General features: G+C 53.2%; 1 protein-coding gene across 12 annotated transcripts in view; it reads right to left on the bottom strand.

The window, feature by feature from the left end:
* The window catches only part of ATP2B2 (ATPase plasma membrane Ca2+ transporting 2), a 302,671-nt gene that overhangs the window by 166,717 nt on the left and 114,785 nt on the right, over nt 1-21,169 (bottom strand). For 3 of the 12 annotated variants that reach the window (XM_037728853.1, XM_037728849.1, XM_037728848.1), the window contains exon 1: nt 18,111-18,261. The exons of 2 other annotated variants lie outside the window; for them this stretch is intronic. The gene's annotated coding sequence lies outside the window, so the exon portion shown is untranslated. Of the gene's footprint in view, nt 1-18,110; nt 18,296-21,169 lie in introns of those variants that run through there. 7 more of the 12 variants (XM_017501479.2, XM_037728846.1, XM_037728852.1 and 4 more) reach the window with 4 other exon arrangements.

Below are 21,169 nucleotides of genomic sequence, written 5' to 3'. Positions count from 1 at the left end.
CCATCCATCCATCCATCCATCCATCCATCCATCTACCTGTCCATCCATCCATCCATCCATCCATCCATCCATCCACCCACCCACCTACCTGCCCACCCACTTATGAATCTATCCAACCATCCACTCATCCATTCATCTTCCCCCCACTCACAAATTTATCCATCTATTCATCCATGCATTCATCCATCCATCCACCCACCCACAAACCCATCCATCCATCTATCCACCTACCCACCCACCCATTCATCCCTTCACTTACCTATCCACCCATCCATCCATCCATTCATCTACCCATCCACCCACCTATCCATCCATCCATCAATCCATCTACCCATCCACTCATCCATCCATTCATCCATCCATCCATGCACCCACCTATCCAACCATCCATCCATCTACCTACCCTCAAATCTATCCACCTTTCCTTCCTTCCCTCCTTCCCTCCCTCCCTCCCTCCCTCCCTCCCTTCCTTCCTACCTTCCTTCTGTTCAATAAATAAATAAAATTTACTCGGTGCTTACCAGGTTCTACCAGGTTCTGGACAATGTGCTAGGTTCTGGGGTCAACCCAACTCTTCAATTCTAAAATAAAAATTACCTCATTAAATACCTACTTGCAAATCCTGTCTGCTCTACCTCTGAAGCTATCCTGAATGTGATCCCCTTTCTCTACCTCCAGTCTCCACCCTGGTCCCAGCTGCCATCCTCTCTCACCACGCTCATCGCAGTAGCCTCCTCTCTGCTCTCCTGCCTCTCATCTCACCCTCTACAGTCAGTTTTTTACTCACAGTCAGACACAAATCAAGTTCCTCTTCTGCTCACAATGCTCCTGTGGCTCCTGTCATTCTCCGAGGAAAAGCCAGCGTCCTTACGATGGCCCACAAGACCCTGTGTGATCCCAGACCCCAACTTGTCAGCTCTCTGAATTCATCTCCTACCCCTGCCTCCTCACTTTCCTCCACCCCACTTCCTCCTTGCTGTTGCTCAAACCTACTGGGCCTTTGCATTGGCTATTCCTTAGTCCGGAACCCTCTCCCCAAACAGCCATGAGGCTCCCTCAGGTCTCTGGTGAAAGGCCACCTTCTCAGGAAAGTCTCCCCTGACCTCCTGATTTAAAACAACCCTCTTCATCTCCCTTCCTCTTCTTTACTTTTCTCCTTGACAGTACACCCACTTCTGTCTTTGTTTATTGTCTGTCTCCCTCTGCTCGAATGCAAGCTCCACAGGGCAGTGAACAGATCTGTTGTGTTCAGTGTAGTATCCCCACTGCCTGGCGCACAGTAGGCCCCCGGACAGTGTTTGTGAAATGAATGAATGCTCCCTGCCCCTTTAGATAAGGCTGGTTGCTTTCATTCTATGGAGAACTTGCATATGCCTTTTGCCAGTGGTTCCCAAATGTGTCTGTTCATAACCCTCCTAGCCTCTCGTTAAATGGATTTGCAGGCCCTTTCCCACAGTGGGATTCGTGGTTTTCCCTGACTACTTCCCTTCTCTCCATCTCCATTCCTTTCTGAATGCCATCAGCTGGGACTCATGCCTGCTGGGACTCACCATGCCTCCCCTCTCCCTGCCTCCTATCAGTCCCAAAGCCCCACTGGCCTGTCCCATGCCCTGCTTTCCTGGGAACCTGCCTTCAACTCAGCCTCTGCCCTACCCCAGCTGCACTGTGAGCCTCTAGCCTCCAGCCTCATCTCTCCAACCCATTATCCTCACTAGGGTGATTGTCCTCACAGGATGCTCTTGAAGGGCCAATATGGCCACATCAGTCCTTAGCTTATAAGCATCCAGCCCACAGCCCCGGGCTTGGCTGGGCCACCTCTCCTGCTGTGCACTGGCCTCCCGAGTCTGGTGCCTTCTGTTCTGCACTGCTGGTGGTAGCCTCAGCACCTGCTCAAGTGGTGCCTTTGCCGGGAGCACCCTTTCCCTGCCCCCTGTTCTTCCAGCTGGCTGGCTCTTAGCTAGCCTTCCACTTGACCCTCACTACCCCTGGGCTCCTGCATCCCCCTGGCTTCCTGCGGTCTGGCTATTACACCGGCTTGTAATTACTGGTTTCTCTGCTAGACCCTGTGCTCGGAGAGCTAGTGGCCTTGTCCTCATTGTCAAGCCAGCTGGCTCGGTGCCCATGGACAGGTCACAGTGTAACAATGACCCTCAGTTTCCTTATCTGTATAATGGGAATAATAACTGCTAGAGGGATATTGTAATCAAATAAGTCCAGCGAAGCATTGAAAACAGTACATGTCAGTCCACGGCATTCTTTTTTTTTTTCTGAGATGGAGTCTTGCTCTGTCCCCCAGGCTGGAGTGCAGTGGCGAAATCTCAGCTCACTGCAACCTCCTCCTCCTGTGTTCAAGCAATTCTAGTACCTCAGCTTCTTGAGTAGCTGGGACTACAGGTGCATGCCACCAAGCCTGGCTAATTTTTGTATTTTTAGTACAGACAGGGTTTCACCCTGTTGGCCAGGCTGGTCTCAAACTCCTGGCCTGAAATGATCCACCTGCCTCAGTGTTGGGATTACAGGCATGAGCCACTATGCCCAGCATCCATGGCATTCTTATTCAGAAAATCCTACAGACTGGGAGCTCAGGAGGCTGCACCTGCTAGATGCATGTAGCTGCCCTGGGTCTCCTGCACCTGGCAGGGGTGGAACCGGGGGTCTGGCAGATCACTTTGGCTTCTCTGTGACTTTCTGTTTAGTAAGAAGCCTCTATCTGCTCCTGTTGCTCTTTAAAAACATGTGTTATTTGATTTGGGGGTGAAGGAAGCATCTTTCAGCTTTGTATTGTTTGCTATGCTGTTTTCTCTTCTGACCTTTGAGCCTGTTTTCTGACTTTGCCTCCTGCCCTTGTTTGTGTGTGGTTTTTTTAAGCTGACCTTTTGCATCTGAGCTCAGATTCTTTGCTCTTGCTCTGGGTCTCAGGGGTGCTTTATTGGAGAGGGAGCAACAATGCATCCTACTGCGGCACACTTTCCTCCGATGAGCTCTGACCTTGGGCATCCACTTGGAGCCCGCCTGTGCTGGGCCCTGCACATGTGCTGGCTCCGTCATTCCTTTTTTTTTTTTTTTTTTTTTTTTTTTTGAGACAGAATCTTGATCTGTTGCCAGGCGCCAGACTGGAGAGGAGTGGCCCAGTCTCTGCTCACTGCAACATCCACCTCCCAGTTCAGGCAATTCTCCTGCCTCAGCCTCCAGAGTAGCTGGGATTACAGGCATGCACCACTATGACCAGCTAATTTTTGCATTTTTAGTAGAGGTGGGGTTTTACCATATTGACCAGGCTGGTCTGGAACTCCTGAGCTCAGGTGATCTGCCCACCTCAGTCTCCCAAAGCGCTGGGACGACAGGTGTGAGCCAATGTGCCTGGTCTGATTCCTTCATTCCTTAATGGGGCCCATGGCGGGTATCCTACAGCTGGAAACAGCAGGGCTGGCAGCTCTAAGGTCCTGTCATATACACTAGTTTCTGCCACTTCTCATTCCGTGACTGCTGAGCCACCGGGATGACCAAGGTACATTGCTAAAGTGACAAAATAAAGCCAAGGGCCACACAACATTAAAAAAGAAATGCCCCCCTCCAAACTTATATCTGCTAGTATATAAAAGAACAAACAAGAGAATGAAACAGGAAGTTACCAGATTTCCTCAGATTTAAGTCCAATGGTAAGTGGAGCCATGATTTTATGTACCATGAAGAAAGAAAAAAGGACTTCCAATAAAACTATAATGTGCTGTCAACTGCAAGACATATCCTGACTTCAGAGATGTTAAAACGTGGGGAAAAAAGTGCATCCCAGAATTGACAACATAGGGTATCGACAGTGGTTACATCAGGTAAATGTGGGATGTGAGGAGAGGAAAATTATTCATTTTGCCATAGATCCTTCTGTATCATTCCATTTGTTGCGACAAGCATGCATTATTTTTGTAATTCAAATGACTGTAGTTTAAAAAAGGAAAATAGGGTTTTCCAAGCTGTTGCTGCCTGGTTTCTTTTCTGGCCACCTCGTGGGTTGGGGACACAGTAATTGCTAGCTTCTCCAGGGTACTCTGCTGGGGGAGAAGCTGGGGGCTTGTCGGCGGGTGGGGCAGGTAAGCACCAGGCAAGAGGCACCAGCCTCTTTCTAGAGCTTGGCCTGCATGAGTCTAATCAGTAGAAATTTCTCTTTATTAAGGCCTGGCCCCCAAACCCCTCATTAAGGGCTCTTTAAGCTGGAAAGTACACAGTGGAGCCACAAACAATGCGACAAAGCCCAAATTTCCAAAGAACGGGACAGCTGAATGCTCTTCCTCCCTGGAGACTCTTTCCCTGAGCCCACCTCCAGTCCAGAGCCTTGTGCTCTTTCTCCGGCCTGCCTCCATGGCTGCTACCTGATGTCAGACTCATTCCAGATGGGCTTCTGTCTGCATTGGCCCTCTCCCCAGCTAGAATAAATGCCACAGGAGACTGTGAATTGCAGCTACTTCATTTATGGCTGAACCCCCTTTGCCCATGGTCTCCCTCTCAGCCAACTTCCTTCTCTCTCTGGGAGGTCCAGAGAGACTCAGGAAAGGCAGGTGGATCAAAGGGGGGTTTCTGGGCAACCTCTCCACCATCATTTCTCTCCTGTCTTGTAGATACCAGGTCAAATGTGATGGTGAGGGAGGATACTGGTGTCCCTTTCACAGCTGTTCAAAAAAGGAGCAGATGGAACTTGAACTTGGCCAAGGCTGCCAACCAGGATGGCTTTCAAAGGACATTTTCTAGGATGGCATCTCCTCCTCTGCTCCCACCACCTCACTGGAGAGAAGGGCTGTTCTGGGTTTGTTCTTGCCTCTGCAGTACCACCTCTCCAGATCTGGCCAAGTCATTTGTTCATTAATTAATTAATTCATTTCACAAAAATCTGCTAAGCACCTCCCCTGTCCTGGGCCCTTGAATATAGCAGTGAATGAGACAGATATGCTTCCTGCCCTCAAGCTACTGATTATCCAGGGAAGACAGGCAGATAACAAGCAAGGGAATAAATACAGAAAATAATGTCGACTGTCGTACATGCTATTCAAAAACAAGTGCCTTGACAGGGAATACTGGCGAGGGGGTGGGGAAGCTCTTTAAATAGATCAGGGATGGCCTCAGCAGGAATTACCATTCAGCTTGATGAGAAGGAATCTATGAAATAAACAGAATGGGAAAGGATAGTCTAGATGGGGAAATAGCATGTGCAAAGGTCCTGAGACAGGAAAGAGGCTGATGAGTTTGAGGCACAGAAAGAAGGGCAGTAAGTGAGAGATAAGTCAGGAGAGGGGTGGGGGATGAGGGGTCAGACCCAGAAGGGCTTACAGGCTACAGAAAGGAGTCTGGGCTTGTTTCTATACGTCAGGGGGAGGACCGTGGAGTTTCAAGCGAGGACACTACAAGCTGATTTATATTCTTAAAAAAGATCCCTCTGGCCACACAGGAAGAACAGATGATTGAAATGGTAAGAGAGGATCTGGGGGACCTGTAGGGAAGGTCCCTCTCTTCATTTATTCTACAGGCATGTACTCAACAGTGTTCTAATGAAATCACTGAGAACAAACGCAAACACACTGGCTGGAGATCGTAACTCTAGAGGCCCAGGGTCTGCTGCCAGAGGCTTACGACAAAGGGACGGCCAGGAAGCCTGTTAGAAGGAGAGGCACTGAGGTAGGGGTTGAAAGTCACGCAAAGGCTCAGAGGTGGGGAAAAGGGTCAGTGTGAACAGGGCTTGTGCTCCAGTTCATATCACATGGCCATATTTCTAACCAACCTGACAAAGGAGAAGCGGCACGAAGGTGAAGTGTGGGGCTGGGAAGGCAGGGTGGGGACAGGCATTCCATCACAAATGCACTGGACACAGAGTGAGGAGTCCAGGCTTTATCCACTTGGCAATGGGGTGCACCAAAGACTTTGACCAGAGTGACAGGCCACATGGACATTCTGAGACGTTTCCCCTGGTGGCCATGGTGGCTCATAGAGAAGGCTAGGGTGAGATTAAGGGAGAAGTGGTGAAAGGTGGGGACTTGCTCCCGCCGCCTCGTGATCCCACAACTGCTGCTACCACTGATAGCTGATTTTTCATAGAGATTCCATGCATGGTTCTAGGCTCCTTTCATGTAACTCATTTAATCTGCACTAGAATCCCATGAAGTTGGTACTAGTATTTATCCCCATTTTACAGATGAGGAGACTGAGGCACAGAGAGGTTAAGTCATTTGCTCAAGGTCACATAGCTAGGGAGTGTTGGGGAATCAAGCCCAAGCCCTCAAGCTCCAAGGCTAAGATGCTCCTCCAGCTAAGATGCTACAATTCTGTATCCTGGGATTTAGCCTCCTTGGCAGAAGAAAATTCTCTTTGGGAAGCACCCTTGGCTACCCTCTGAGGCCTCAAGAACACAACGTGCTCCTCAGAGGACATTAGCTGACCAGCACCCAATCATGTTCTATTGCTAACTGCCGTGTAACCGGGGACAAGTCCCTGCAGCTTCTGAGAATCTGTGCAGTGAGAATAGCAATGCCTCCTTTACAGAGCGGACTTCAGCCCCGCATGCTGCTGCCTGCGGTGACAACAGTCACTCCCCGGCATTGGGTAGGGGCTATGCACATATCTCAAACCTTCTCCACAATGGCTATGGTCACTTCCCCCTAAGACAGAGGTCAAAATCCTGAGGCTCAGAAAGGAACAGTAACTCACCAAGGGGGATACAGCTTGTCCATGGCAAAGTTGGGAATCTGAACCTCAGATCCCTCAATAGTAGCTGGCACATGCTTAGGAAATGTAAACCACTTCTTCCCCAAATGTGGGGCCAGTGTGGCTCCAAACCATCAAGGGTCACCTGCTGTCTTTTAGGGAGACTGGATAAAAATCAAAGACGTGGCCAATTCCTGAGGCCAGGCCTGCGGCTGCTGAAGAGTCAGTCTCAAGGATACCCTGAACTTCTTCCCGTGGGCAGTCGTGTTGGAACATGGGCCAGGTATAAATCACCCTATTCCCAGTTTGGGGTCTGGCCCAAGCCACGCCTTTTTCCTGGAGGGTTGGGGGAGGGGCTGATACCACTGGCAGAGTGCTGGGCTTTGCTGTGTACTCTGTGAACTTGGTCAATTCCACTCTGGGCTCAGTCTCCCCTTGGGTCCAATGCACAGAGGCAGGAGCAGAGTAGCTAGCTGAGAGGCCTTGGACAAGCCATCCCACTTCTTTGAGACCACGTCTGCTCATCTGTAAATGGGTCCAGTTGCAGTGGTGAGGGGAAAGGAAACTTATGCACCCGGAGCCCCTAGCAGAGAAAGAGCTCACTGAATGACACCCATTATGGCTATGACAGTTTACCTGGGGGGCTGTAGTGAAGTCCACTATAGACATTCCCAGGACCAGGAAAGCTGATGTGTCCATTCAGCTCAGAATTTCCTTCCCCTGAGGTCATGGGGCAGACTCAGGCCTCTAAGAGGGCGGAGAAGCGCCCAGAAACAGCCCTGGGTCCCAGTGCCTGTTCTCACTTAATTTTATTGCCACTGCCTGAGTGCAGGAGTGGCCCAGGCCTCGGACTCTTCACCACACTGGCCCATTTTGTAGATAACGAAACTGAGGCTCCAGAAGCTTTAAAGACTGTGGTGGTGAGGCTGAGTCTTGGTCCTGGAAGTTATTCATCACCTAGCCCCCAAGCTGGGCACCTGCGGTCAGCTACCACCTTCTACCTGGGGCTGTCTGAGCTTCCCAGCAGGAGTTGTTTCTGGAGCTGATTCATCTCTGGGCTCAGCGAGGAGCCTGACAAACAGCCTGGTCCCCACCAAGTACTCAGATAATATTGGTTTTATTGATTTACCTTCTATGCATTCTTCAGGATGCTCTGAGCTCAAAAGTCTGAAATTGGCTTGGGGTGGGACGGGGAGAAGGGCTCCATTTTAATCTGAAGTGAGTCATGTAAGTTGATAAATTTAGAAGTGGCCTAAAGAGCTCTTAATCTCCTGCCTTCAGATAGTTGCTAGGAAGAGACGGGTACCCAGCAACCTTTGCATCCCAAATCCACGTAATAGAGTGGACACTGCTGGTGCCCACCCTAGTCCTCCTTACCTGTCTGCAGCTCCCACACCCAGCTGCTGGGAGCTAGAGCTCCCAGCTGCCTCTTCTCTGCAGGCTCGTCCTGGGAAGAACAGGAGCTCCTGCCCCAGCAATTACACACAGCATCCCGCTCAGAGGGCAGCTGTGGCCAATAACTGTCTTACATGGGGTACGAAGGGCCAGCTCTCTTGCCTCAAGGCAGGGCCAACCCTGGGGTACAGTTCATGCCCCACATCCCCTATGGGATCAGCTGAGGCCCCTGCTTGTTTAGCTCCTTCTCTCCCTACCTTGCTTCCTTTCAGCCCCTTTCACCTGAGCGCTGTCTCATGCTTGCTCCTAGGGAGTCCAACCCAAGATCCACACTCACATGCACTTCACACGCAGACACCAGCTCCATCCCCCAAGCCCTGACCTTGCACCGTGACCTGGACATCAGCAACGTCTAGGCAACTTCGAATTTTAGACATTTAAAGTCTCAGGGGGCCCATCTGGCCCCAAAAGGCTTGTTTCAACGATGGGAAACTGATGCCCACAAAGAAACTGTGACTTGTCCAAGGTCACTTGGAGTGCTTGTCATGGCTGGCTCCACCCAGGTCTTTGTCCTCCCGCCGACTCCAATCCACTCTGTGGCCCTGGCCTATCTGGTGGCTGGACCAGCTGGCCGGCCAGGGCTTTTGCTGTCTCCAGGAGGGAATTTTGCTGTGTCAACTCTGCAGAAGCCACTTGGAGGCCAGGAGAGTGCTGGCTGGTAGGCTTGCAGGACGGTTGGCAGGCTCTGCTGACCTTGGGCAGCTGTGGGCACAGTGGGCATTCCAGTTCAGCCCCTTCCACTGTTTGCAGTGGGCAGGCAGAAAATTAAGGGAAGATGGAAACCACTTCTAGTGAGGATACCTAATGACCCTATAACACCCTGAGGCACTGATGCTGTATCTGGTGACAGCCTCTTCTAGAAACCCTTCCTCCCAAGGCAAAAACTCCTTTCTCCATAAGAGAAAGAGTCCCGGACCAACATGGGCAAGGAGGCAGCATCGGGCTGGTGGCTGGACACTGGGTTCTGGTTCCAGTCTACTGGGAGCCAGCCGTGTGACCCTGGGCGAACCAGCATGTTTCTTGGGCCTTGATTGTCCCAGCTATAAAGCAAGTACAGCCTCAACTGCTATTATTTTATTGAGCTAGTGTTTATTTTAGCTATTATTTATTGAACTAGAAGAGACTCATAAGAAGTTCATCAAATAATAATTGCTTACACTTCTGCCAAGTGCTGTTGTAAGCACTTTGATTTTACTTAATCCTCACAACAATCCTATGAATTGGATACTTTTGTTATCCCCATTTTATAGAGGGTGGTACTAAGGCACAGAGAAGTTAAGAAACTTGTGCTGGGTCACACAGCATGGAAATGGTGGAGCAGGAATTAGAATCCCAGAGTCTGCTTTAATTCCTCCTTGTACTATGGTCTTTGTTGTTCATTTTGTGCGGCCATTTACTAAGCACCTGCTGTATAGGGGCACTCTGCTGGGCATATGATACACATGTAGGTTTGCCGACTTTTCACAACTGCTCTAGCAGGCAGGTGTTCTTTTGGTGATTGTTTCAGAGTGGATATAAAGACCCAGCGAGGGACCCACCGTGACTGAGCTGGGGAGGCAGGTGGCAGTCCTGGCTTCTTCCCACCAGCCTGGTGGCCCTGTTCTAAGCCCCTTACGAAACTGATCTTATTTGTCATATTTTTTTGAATCTAACCTGTATCACTACTTTACGCCTATTTAAGAAATAAAGGCATGGCTGGTTCCACTGTGGTATATCACCAGTTGTCAGGTACGACCTGGCTTCAGAAACGTCAAAACGTCTGTCTTGGAATCCACACGGTTCAGTCTCCAGTACAACAACCAGATGAGGCAGGCAGTGCTGTTGTCTCCATCTGACAGTGGAGGGAATGGAGGCTGGGGGATTAAGGACATGCAGCTGGTCAGCGGCCAGGCCTCGGGTTTGATCGCAAGCAGCCTGGGCCCAGGCCTTGTCCTTGACCACTGTGCTACATCAGTGCTAAGTCAGGCCCATGTAGGAGGGCATGTCCTGCCCACGGGCGCAGATTAAAAAAACTTCAGAAGAATCAGTGAGCTAGAGCTCAGCACCCTCTGCTCCAGATGAGCCTGTGACCCTCACCCAGCGTGGATGCCTCAGGCATGTGGGAGGCACCCCAAATGGCTGCCAGAGCATCCCCGTCCTGCAGAGTCTCCACAGCTCAGCCACCCTGCCCCCCTTAAGCCTGCAAGACAGGTGTTTGACAGAGCTGGGCTAGAATGAGATTGTCCAGATGATACCCACAATGGCTCCCACAAAATCGGCCCAGTGGAGCAGCCCAGCCAGCATGGAAAAGGCACCACTCTATAAAAAACTTCAGGGGTGGCACAGAAGCTTGCAGAGACCTGCTTTCTTCCTTTGAAGCTGCACGGCTTGGACCCCAAATGGTGTCATCCAGTCACTGCTTCTCCTGTAGGCTCCACCAACCCCATATGCTCCACTACAGTACAACTGCTCCCAGTTTTCCCAAAAATCAAATCTACCCTCCTTGGACTAGGATGTGCTCCTGCTGGAGACATCTTTAAGATGCCCAGAAGGGTGGAAGCCCAACATATTTTGAATGGCTGGCATGCTGAGGGTTCCATCTGAGACATTACCAACCCATCATCTCGTGGCACAGTCTTGTCAGGAAGGTTTTTTCCACTCCACTTTACATGTCAGGATGCCCAGCTCAGAGAAGCAAAGCTGCCGTCCCAAGGTCACACAGTGGTAAACACTGGCATTAGGATTTATTCTCAAGTCTCTCTGATGCCACAAAGGAGGCCACTTTCCATCAATTTCTGGCCAGGCCCTGAGCCAAGTGCTTCCTTCGCATTACTTCACCAAATCCTCACGCAACAAAGAATAGCGTCATCACAATACTACCACTACCCTATTTTACAGGCAAGAAAACATCCTCTGAGCCCCTACCTGGACCACACCCAGGCCAGGCACTGTACTTGGATTCCATTTGCCTCACACGACAACCGGGAAGATGGGTGCTCAGCTAACCCTCGGTTTACAGAGGAGCAAACTGAGGCGAAGTCACTGGTTCAACCACACACAACTGCATGCACACGACCGAATAAGCAATTCCCCTCCCACGTATTACATGAAAAAAAAAAAGCATTTGTAAAGTGCTCGCGGACACATTTTAGCGATTAGTACTATTATGATGAACATGTCGGTACTTGGCAAGTACCCCACAAAGTCGGTGCCGCTGCCCTTATTCTCCGGGAGAGCGCAGTGACGTTCACAGAGTCAGTGGCAGAGATAAGGAATTGTGGCTCTCAACCCTCTGCCACATGTTGGTCCCCTGGGGTCATGGCCGGGCCCCTTCATACCTTTAAGCTTCACTGCCTATCTCCAGCCTCTCTGGAGCCCAGGAGCCCCCGGCAGACCTGGGGTCTTCATAGGGCTGGCTGGAGTTCCTGTCCCACAGGTTCCCAGCTATGGGCCCTAAGGGGTCTCTGGGCATCCTCCAGCCAGCTCCAAAACGGTGGAAAGACGAAGGAGCACCAGAGACTGGGGTTCAAATCCCAGTTCTGCCCCTCACTTGCTGTGTGACTTGGGCACTTTTTTTTTTTTTTTTTGAGGCAGAGTCTTGCTGTGTCACCCAGGCTAGAGTGCAATGGTGCTATCTTGGCTCACTGCAACCTCCATCTCCTGGGTTCAAGTGATTCTCCTGCCTCAGCCTCCTGAGTAGCTGGGATTACAGGCATGTGCCACCACACCAGGCTAATTTTTTTTTGTTTTTTTTAGTAGAAACAAAGTTTTGCCATGTTGGCCACGCTGGTCTCGAACTCCTGACCTCAGGCGATCCACCCATCTTGGCATCCCAAAGTGCTGGAATTACAAGCATGAGCTACCACACCTGGCCTGACTTGGGCACATTCTTAATGTCCCTGGGCCTTGGTTTTTGTAATCTGTAAAATGGGTGACGGTGGGGAAGAGAAGAAACTGTGCACAGGTCTTACAAGCAATAAACACTTCATAAATCTTAGAGACTGCAGAGGGTGGAAGGGTGTCCCATCCAAAGCTCATGCCCACCTGGAACCTCAGAATGTGACCCTGTTTGGAAACAGGATCTTTGCAGACGGAACTAGCTAAGGATCTTGAGATGGAATCATCTTGGGTTTCGGTTGGGCCCTAAATCCAATGACCAATATCCTCAGAAGCAGAGGAGAGGACACTGAGAGACACACGAGAAGGAGGTGAGGTGAAGATGGAAGCAGAGATGGGTGTGATGCAGCCTCAAGCGGAGGACGAGCAAGCTAGGGAGACCGCCCACACTAGGGAGACAAGGGACAGACCCTTCCTCCACCTCTCCAGGAACAGCCAGCCCTGCGGACCCCTGACTCGACTTCTGGCCTCCAGAAGTGAGAGACAATATACATCTGTTATTTGAAGCCACCTAGCCTGTGGTCATTTGTTATGGCAGAAGGCAAACGCAGCGGCTGTCCCTGTGGTTGCTCTCCTCACTACTTCTTGAGACTCACAGTGTCTCTGACCCTTCACCCTAAGGGGCAGTGGGCAGGAGAAGCTGCCCTCACCAAGGGCACTGGGGGGCAGGATCACTCACCCCTCTCACAAGACGAGAGCTTGGGACCAGTGGGATGATGCAACTTTTCCAAGGTACACCCACCAGTGATGAGCCAGCCTGGAACCTAGCTTCCTGACCCTCAGACCAACGCACTCTCCCCCATACCCAGGGACCTCTGTGGCTTTAGGAACTGAGCAGTGGCCCCTCCTTGGATCTGATCACCTTGCCCTGCTGGTCCTGCCAGCCTTGGGCCCTGGCTACGTCTCTGGAGCTCTCTGACCCTGCAGAGATTTCCTGGACGATGAATGATGCTTCTAAGGCTTTTTACCATCCCTCCCCCTTATCCCCACCTCCTGCCATCTCCATTGCGGGCTTTCCGGTGAAGACCAGGGTGAAGCCCAAGCCACGCTGCCTGGCAGAAGGTCCCAGGAGTTCATAGCATAGCCCATTTTTTAAAAGATTTTTTTTTTTTTTTGAGACAGGGTCTTCTGTCACTCAGAGGAGCAGTGGCACAATCATGGCTCACTGCAGCCTCAAACTATCAGACTCAAGCCATCCTTCCACCTAAGCCTCCTGCGTAACTGGGACAACAGGAGTATGCCACCATGCCCTGCTAATTTTTTAATTTTTTGTAGAGATAGGGTCTTGCTATGTTGCCCAGGCTGATAAACTCCCGGCCTCAAGAGATCCTCCCACCTGCATCTTCTAAAGTGCTGGGGTTACAGGTGTGAGCTACTGTGCCCACCGCACCCATTCTTTATTGTAGTTATACAGCAGGCCTCTGAAGTGGGCAGCCTGGGTAACAAACTCCTATTTTACAGATCAAAAAATCAAAGCTTGAAGAGGCAAAGAGACTAACTCAAGGGCACTCAGCTCCTAAGAGGCAGAGGTAGGTCTCGAACTCACACCCCCTGATTCTCAATCCAGATGAATTCTCAGTCTCAACTGCTTCCATTCACTGCACCACAAATAGGGTTCACACCCCGAATTCAGCACTTCATCTCCATAGCTTCTCCCATGTGCCCCTCACGTTACCCTGATAAGTGGATACTATTATTACTCCATTTTACAGCTGGGGAAACTGTGGCTCCACCCCATTGCTTTGAACACCAGAGCCTCACAATCCTCTCTACTACTAACTCTTAATGAGGGTTAAGGCCAGATAACAATTGTCTATGTCCAGGGGACCTTCTCCCTAAATATGTCCTTGTTTGAGGTTCCCATTGGGAGAGAGAAATGATTCTCTGCAGGTTCAAGCTTCTGGCCTTGGAAAGGGGCAGGGAGGCTGGGGTGCCCAGATTCCAGGCAGGAGTGGCAGCATGTGCAGGAGGCACCAGACAGCCCAGTGGTAGCACCTTGGGGGCTGACAGGGGCTGAGAGGAGTCGTGTCTTGCTCCTCAGGGTCTCCCAGGGCCCCCAGCCCTGACCTGGCACCTACAGTGTGTGAATCACTTCCTTCATACACGTGATATGAGATCTTCCCAACAGCCCTGCTTTAAGTCTGTAAGACTGAAGTTTAGAGAGGAGGAGCCATTTGCTCCACGGCCATATGAATGGGAGAGGCATCACCAGGACTTGAACTTAAGGCCTGGTGAGTCCTGTTGGAGCATGGATCCCAGCTGCCTGCTGAGAAGACAGTCTTATTTTGAGTTTGCAGGTTCACCAGTCCTTAGGAGGGCCTGATTTAGCTGTGCAGAGTGAAGCCGGGGCTAGGGGTTGGTAGGGGACTGGTGGGCAGAGGACATGAGTTTCAGTTTCACTCAGTCACCCACTAGCCTGGAGACCCCAGTTTCCCCAGATGTGACAGGCATAGGGGGAACAGCATTGTATCCAGGTCACCCCCAGCTCTGAGAGCCTATGTGCTCCACCAAGCCCACTGGAAACTCAGGGGTACCTGTGGAAACCCAGCCCCTGGGACTTCCTGATTCATCAAGGTGGGGCCCAGGAATCTGCCACCATCAGGTGACCTTTAGGTTAATTAATGCATTAATGGGCTTCCTGACCCATACCTGTGGCTGGGCAGGGGAAAGGCAGAGGAGGGCAGTGGGACAGCATGGGAACGGCTGGTGTTTCAGGCTCTGCACATAGCAGAAGCCACAGGAGCTTTTCTGACCTCCAGTATGCAAGCTAGAGATTTCTTTCCTTTTTTCCCTTTCTGATCTTAGAGTTTATCAATTGCAGCAGCAAGGGGCTCACCTGCTCTGGCTCCTTGTCCTGATGCCAATTCACACCTTTGTGCATAGCCCTCTATAGTGTACAGGGCTCTCAGGCAGCTGTGGGCTAACACAGGGCAGAGATAGGCCTGCCAGGCCACAGATGAGAAGATTGAGGGCAGAGAGATAAAGTGACTTGGCCAAGGTCACACAGCTGGTCAGAAGTGGGGCTGGGCCCAGGACTCTCATCCTTTTGACCTAGAGTCAAACACCTGGGGAAAACCAAGGGTCCACAGAGGCCCCTGCTGCTTCTTGCCTGGAGCCTGAGAGCACTTGCAAGAAGCCCAGCTCTCCAGAGAATACAGTATGACCTTGGACAAGTCCCTGCACCTGGCTGGGCCTCAGCTTCCTTTTTTATAAACGGACCCAGCTAGGGACCTCAGAAGGCATATGTCTGCTTTGGCTTTCTTGGCATCACCAATTCCATAGGGTGTTGGAGGATGGAGTTGGATGGCAAGTGGTCCATAGGATGGCAGAGCGGTCTGGTCCGGCTGCCTAGGGCAAGGCCATGCCTGCCTGGGGAAGGCTCCTCTGCCTTCATCCATAGGAGATCCTCTTTACACTTTCTCTGAGTTGCTAAAAAAATTTAAGTTTTTGAGCTGTAGATTCCTGAAATTTTGGTATCCCAATTGGAACTGGCCTCGTGCCAAAGGGTCAAAGAGGGTAGGCGGGCACCTGGTGGCCTGCCTTCTGCCTCCCTCTGCCACATTCCAGCTGTGTGACCTTGGGTGAGTGACTTTACCTCTCTAGGTGCAGCATCCTCATCTGGGACGTGGGGATAATAGGGATGTGGACGTTCTCACTGAGGTGATACGTGCAAAGCAGTTAGCTGTGTGAATGCTAGCTGGGTTACTATTATTTACCCAGGTCCCCTGACCCATACCTGCGGCTGAGCTGGGGGAAGGCAGAGGAGGGCAGTGGGACAGCAGAGGAGGGCACCAGCATTTCAGGCTCTGCATACAACGTAAGCCACGGCAGCTTCTCTGACCTTCAGTCTGGAGTGGACTTCGGAGTCTGCTGAAGGTGTCCCAGGCCCCAGCTCTCAGAGACTCCACAGCAGTGGGTCAGTTTCCCAGTGCTAGGGAGAGGGCTGGTGGGGCCAGTCTGGGCTCCTGGCGGTCTGGACCACGGGCAGCAGCTGCGCCCCTGGCCACCTCTGTCTCCTTTCCAACTTTGGGCGGCCTTGAAGAACATCAATAACCCAAGATGGCCTTGCTAAGTCTAATCACAGCACTCTGGGAATATAGGCTGGCCCTCCCCCTACGCCTGTGAGAGGCTGTGGCTGCCACTTGGGATCCAGTATCCCTCTGTCCTCATTGGAAGTCCCTTAAGGGGCAAGTTTTCCCTAGCACCCACAGGGCCACCTTGGCTCCTGGAAGCTGAGGGGGCAGGTGTGTGTAAACAGCATCCGCAGAGGTGCTGCATCTGTGTGCCCATGGCCGTATGCTTACGTGTGCAACTGACATTCACCTGTGGGCACATTCCAGCATGCTGTGTGCCTGCCAATGCATGGGCAGGCACACAGCTGGCATTCAGATCCCCACATGTGTGTGTCTGTTGTTTTCACACCTGAGCCAGCTCTCACGTGGGCACACGTATTTGTGGCTGCTGCAGGCACGGTGTGCAGCCTACTGCACTCCTGTGTTAGTGGTACATGCATGTGTGGGCACGCTACATGCACAGGTGTGTGTGTGTGCACTGCATTAGTGTATGTGCTGTGTTTTGCACGTGAGCATGTGGTGGTCAGGAATGTGGGTTGTCTTTACAGGTGCCAGGGTGTGGGCATGGCCATTCCATATGTGTATATGATCTGGACATACATGACACACTACTACAAGTGCTATATTTGTATCTGTGAATATGTGGGAATCTGTGGGCATGAATATGCCCTGATGCAAATGGGACTAAGGTGTGAAGGTGACTAAATAATGGTGGCCATCAGCACCTTTCCTGGACCCCCAAGCCCCCACAGGACTCCCCCAGAGTCACAGCCCCTTCTTTGCCACTGCTCCTTCAACGAAGTTAACAGGCGGAGGCCCCCGAGGCCTGCGCTCCAAGCCCCCTCCTACTGCACACGTCAAAGGAGAATTTCTCCGGATGGCGCCTGCTGCTCCTGGAAATACCCCAAACGTCAGCTCTGCCTCCTCCCAGCGATTCAGAGAGCAATGCAGAAGAGGAGGGAGCCCCTTCCGCACTGGGCTCAGGACATGCAGTGTGGCACCAAGACCCTCTGCCGGCCGGTGGGGCTTGCCTGCTCACTTACCCTTCTGAAGGTCGAGCCAGGCTGGGCCTCTGCATGGGGGCCCCAAGACCCCCAGGGCCCTTGTCTGATTGGGGCAGGCCAGTCCAGAGGCCTCCCCCCCCAACCTGGGTGAGCAGAGGACAGCTGTGGTGAGGAATGGTTACTTGGCTAGAAAGGGGTGGCTGCCGGCAGCAACCCACCCTCAGGGAGTCCTGAGGCCCCCTGCTGCATTTTCCAATCCTGACCCTGCAGGGGGCAGGGAGGAGCCCCAGGTGCCCTAGCCCTCAGCTAGAGACCACTGAGGCTGGCCTAGGAAGTGGGCTTCTGGGCAGAGAGTGCGGACTCCACCACCCAGCATGACTGCTGCAAAATGGCCTGGCCACCCGTTCCTGCCACCCTCCTGGCCACGGAGGGGACCCAGGGACACGTCCCTGCCACCACATGACCCGGCTGGCCTGACCCAATGGGTACCGGCACACAGCTGCCCACCCCACCAAAGGGACCCTTCACAGGGGCCTCCCCTGCCTCTTGCCTGGGACTCTGACCAGGGTGGGCAGGGGGCACTCTCCAGTCCTCTTGGTCTCCCTGGGACCGGCTCAGAGAGAAGAGAACCTTGTCCCCCGCCACCAGCTTGCTGGCCCTTGCATAACATCCTTAGGGGGCATTTGCAGTCCAGAGGCTGCCGGAGTCTACCTGAGACCCCGGGCATCCGCTTGCCCGAGGCCCCCGTCCTAGTCCCCAGCATCCAGCCGTCACCCCCAACACGCGGACCCTCACACTAGTGTCTCCCTCAGCGGCGGCTCCCAATGCAGCCTAGGCTGCTACCAGATAAACAAGCCCTGCTCCCACCCCCCCCTCCACGCTGCCACCGCCACCACCATCAGCACTGAGAAAAATCAAATGAAATGAAACAAAATAAAATGGGTGAGGAAGGGGAGAGTGGAGTGGGGCGCTTTTTATTTTTTATTTTCTCATGCTGGGGGATGCCGGTACTTACTTGGTTATGAAAATCACCACCAATCCTGCACGGTTTCCCGGCGGGCAGCCCCGTAATCGCGGTGCGGCAGCTGGTGCCGCGGCTGAGCCCAGCCAGCGTGCCCGGGCCCCTCCGCAGACTGTACCATCCTGCCCGAGCGGGTGGGGGGCGGGGGGCGGAGGCGCCGGCGCCGGTTCTAGGAGAGCATCTCCATCTCGCCGGCAAAATGCAATCTCGGGGGAGGCAGAGGCCGCCCCTGCCGCTGCCGGAGGCTGGGGGAGGGGGGCGGGAGGACAAGGGAGGGAGGGACGCAGGGAGGGCCGGTTCTGGAGGGGGCTCGGGGGAGGAGAGTGGGGGGCGGGGGGTGTGTGGACCGAACCACCACGGTGTTGTTTGCGGTTTTAATTCCTCCCGTGGGATCATGAGGAACCGAAGCTGGCAGAGTCCCAGGAATATGCCCGCTCCCCAGAAGCAGGAGGGGAATGTCAAGGGCACAGAGAGGATAGGGCTGGGCTGAGCCGGAGGGAAGGGGTCCTGAGAGTGGCGGTGGGGGGAACCGGAGAGGAGCCGGAAGGATTTTGCTCCAATGGCCCCAAGCCATCCCTTGCTCTCTGGGGGACTTATTTGGTTGGTCAGGGGCTCTGGCCCCCCTCTTTGTAGCCAGGACACCCCCAGACCTGGGGGGGGCAAAGGGGCAAAGGTCGCAACGGGGTAGAAGTGGACTCAACACAGTCTAAACACATCTGTGGTTGCAGGGCCAGTGGAGCAGAGCCCGCAGCAGCTCTCTGCTGCCCTGAAGCGCTGCCCCTGTGACCTGCCCTGCCTGTGTGCGACCCCACCTGCCCGGGTGTGTGTGGGGGGGTGGGGGCTGGCCTGGCAGAATGGCCTGCCTCAAGGGGCCATTTCTCTGCCAGGTGCCCACCAGCAGGGGTGTCTGCCTCTCTGTACACCCACCTAATCTTCAGGACATCTATGATGAGTTGCAGGCTGACTGTATTGGAGGGCGGAACATTTCCAGGGGAACCCAGGGACCTCTGGTGAGGTGTCTGTAGGGTTAGAAGCCCCCAGCCAGCCGCTCACCTCTTCCTGCCTCATCTCGGGCAGACCTGCTGCTCCTTTAACTCCAGATGGGTGGGAGGTGAGCCCTAAGAGCAAGGTTAGGAGGTCACAGGGGGCAAGGGGCTTCCTAGAATTCTGAAGCCTCTGCCTTCACTGCCCTGCCCCCTCTAGGAGGGGTGGCCTGCATGGAGGGAGGTCACTGAAGGTGGAAGGACCTTCAGGACCAGTGTCTCAGGGAACCTGTCAGGGTGGAGGGGCACATGGGGGCAGGGGCAGGGCTGGAGGTGGCCCTGGGAGGCAGTTCCAGGCAGAAGGTGCCTCCTTCCCCTGCCCCCACCTCCTGCCCACCTCTGAGCTGCCCGCCCGAGCGTCCCGAGCTGCTGCTCCATCCCTGGGCTGGCACAGAATATCAATTTGTCTCGTTAAGCTGAAAGTCTGCACTGCACCAAAATCAGAACCCGGCCGTGTGGAGGGGCCGAAGGAGGGAGAGAGCTGGGAGCACCTGTGGTGGGACTCCCACCAGTAGGCCATGCTGAGACCTCCTTGCTCCTCACCCCCCAGCCCCATCAAAGGGTATCTGCCTGCCCCTTGGCCCACAGGATGGCCTCAATGCAGGGAGGATGCTGAGAAGCTACAGATGCCAAGAGCTGGGTGGTCATCCAAGGCCCTGGCCTCCACTGGGGCAGGGGTGTAACTCAGACGCCAGGCATGGTTCCCTGCTGGGGCTCCTGCAGAGCAGCCCAAGACACCCCTCAGGGAGGCTCTTGCCCCCACACCAATAGCCCAAGATTGGGAGTTTCCAAAGCAGCTTCATCTCTGTTCCATCTTGGGGGTGCAGATAGGGAACTCTACCCCTCTTAAGGGTATAGTTGGGGGGATTCCACTGGCCACCCCTCTGGGTGGGCTTCTACATCAGCAGTCCCTGATCAGCTCCACCCCAGGGACCAGAGCAAAGATGGGCAGAGGGGGAAAGGCCCACTGCACCTCCCATCTGTCACCAGCCAACATGTCTGTGCCAGGAATCCCACCATTATTACTTCAATATCTTTGGCGGTAAACCACTTTCCCTGGTTACAAAACAGCCCTGGGAGCAGCCTGTTGTGAGCCACACATGTCAACAATCACACTGCCTTCTGTGTCCAGCACACTTTACAGTTTGTAAAGGCCACCTGCAAAACGGTAAATCATCTGATCCTCCCAACTACCTCTGGGGTGGCTGCTGTGAGCACCCAAGGTACAGCTGGGGAAGCTCTGTGTAGTTCAGAGGGATGTAGTGTCCAGGGCAAGATGGCACACCCAGTAAGGGATTGACCAAACTTGTGACAGAGGCCTGTGGATTCCAAGTCCAAGGCTCCCTGCATGCAAAGGCCATCATGAGTGTGGGCTCACTGAGAGGCCTGACGCTCACCTGCTCCCGAGTCCTGAGTCTTGCCTGCCCACTGGTGCCTGCCTGGGGTGGGCTGGGCCCTCACCAATGTACACCAGCAGCCAAACTCTCAGACAGTTGTGGATTTTGGTTTCCAGAACCTAAGATTAGAACTGGCACCTGGCCAAGCTCCTACCTCCTTGGCATTCCGGGTCATGTGTCCTTCAGTGCCTGCATCTGCCCCCCCGTGACTGGATGCCCCCATCTCCTGAGCCAGTGCAAATACTGAACAGCATCGTTTGAAGGTTTTTCCTCGTGGGTATACCCCAATTCTAGGCCCGCAAACTCCTACTCATCCTACAAAGTCCAATTCAAATTCTGCCTCCCAGACAGTCCTTCTTGATTCTACCAACTGAATTGATTCACGCCTCTGTTCTAGCTCTACCACACTGTATTGTGATAACCTTCATGTCTGTCTCCCTCATTGGCTGTGACCACATCAGACATGTCTCCAGAATCCTAGGTCTCAGGTCCCAACACGTGGTAGATGGTGCAATAGAAGCTGGAACAAGTCTGCTTGCTGGACCCTCGAGAATGCCTATCTAATTCTCCCATTTTATAGCGCAGCAAACTGAAGCCTCAAGAGAAAGATTAG

Source organism: Cebus imitator, unplaced genomic scaffold, assembly GCF_001604975.1.
Source record: "Cebus imitator isolate Cc_AM_T3 unplaced genomic scaffold, Cebus_imitator-1.0 Scaffold281, whole genome shotgun sequence".
Lineage (NCBI taxonomy): Eukaryota > Metazoa > Chordata > Mammalia > Primates > Cebidae > Cebus > Cebus imitator.
The sequence above is the reverse complement of the archived record's forward strand: the minus strand, read 5'-3'. Positions and strand labels throughout refer to the sequence as shown.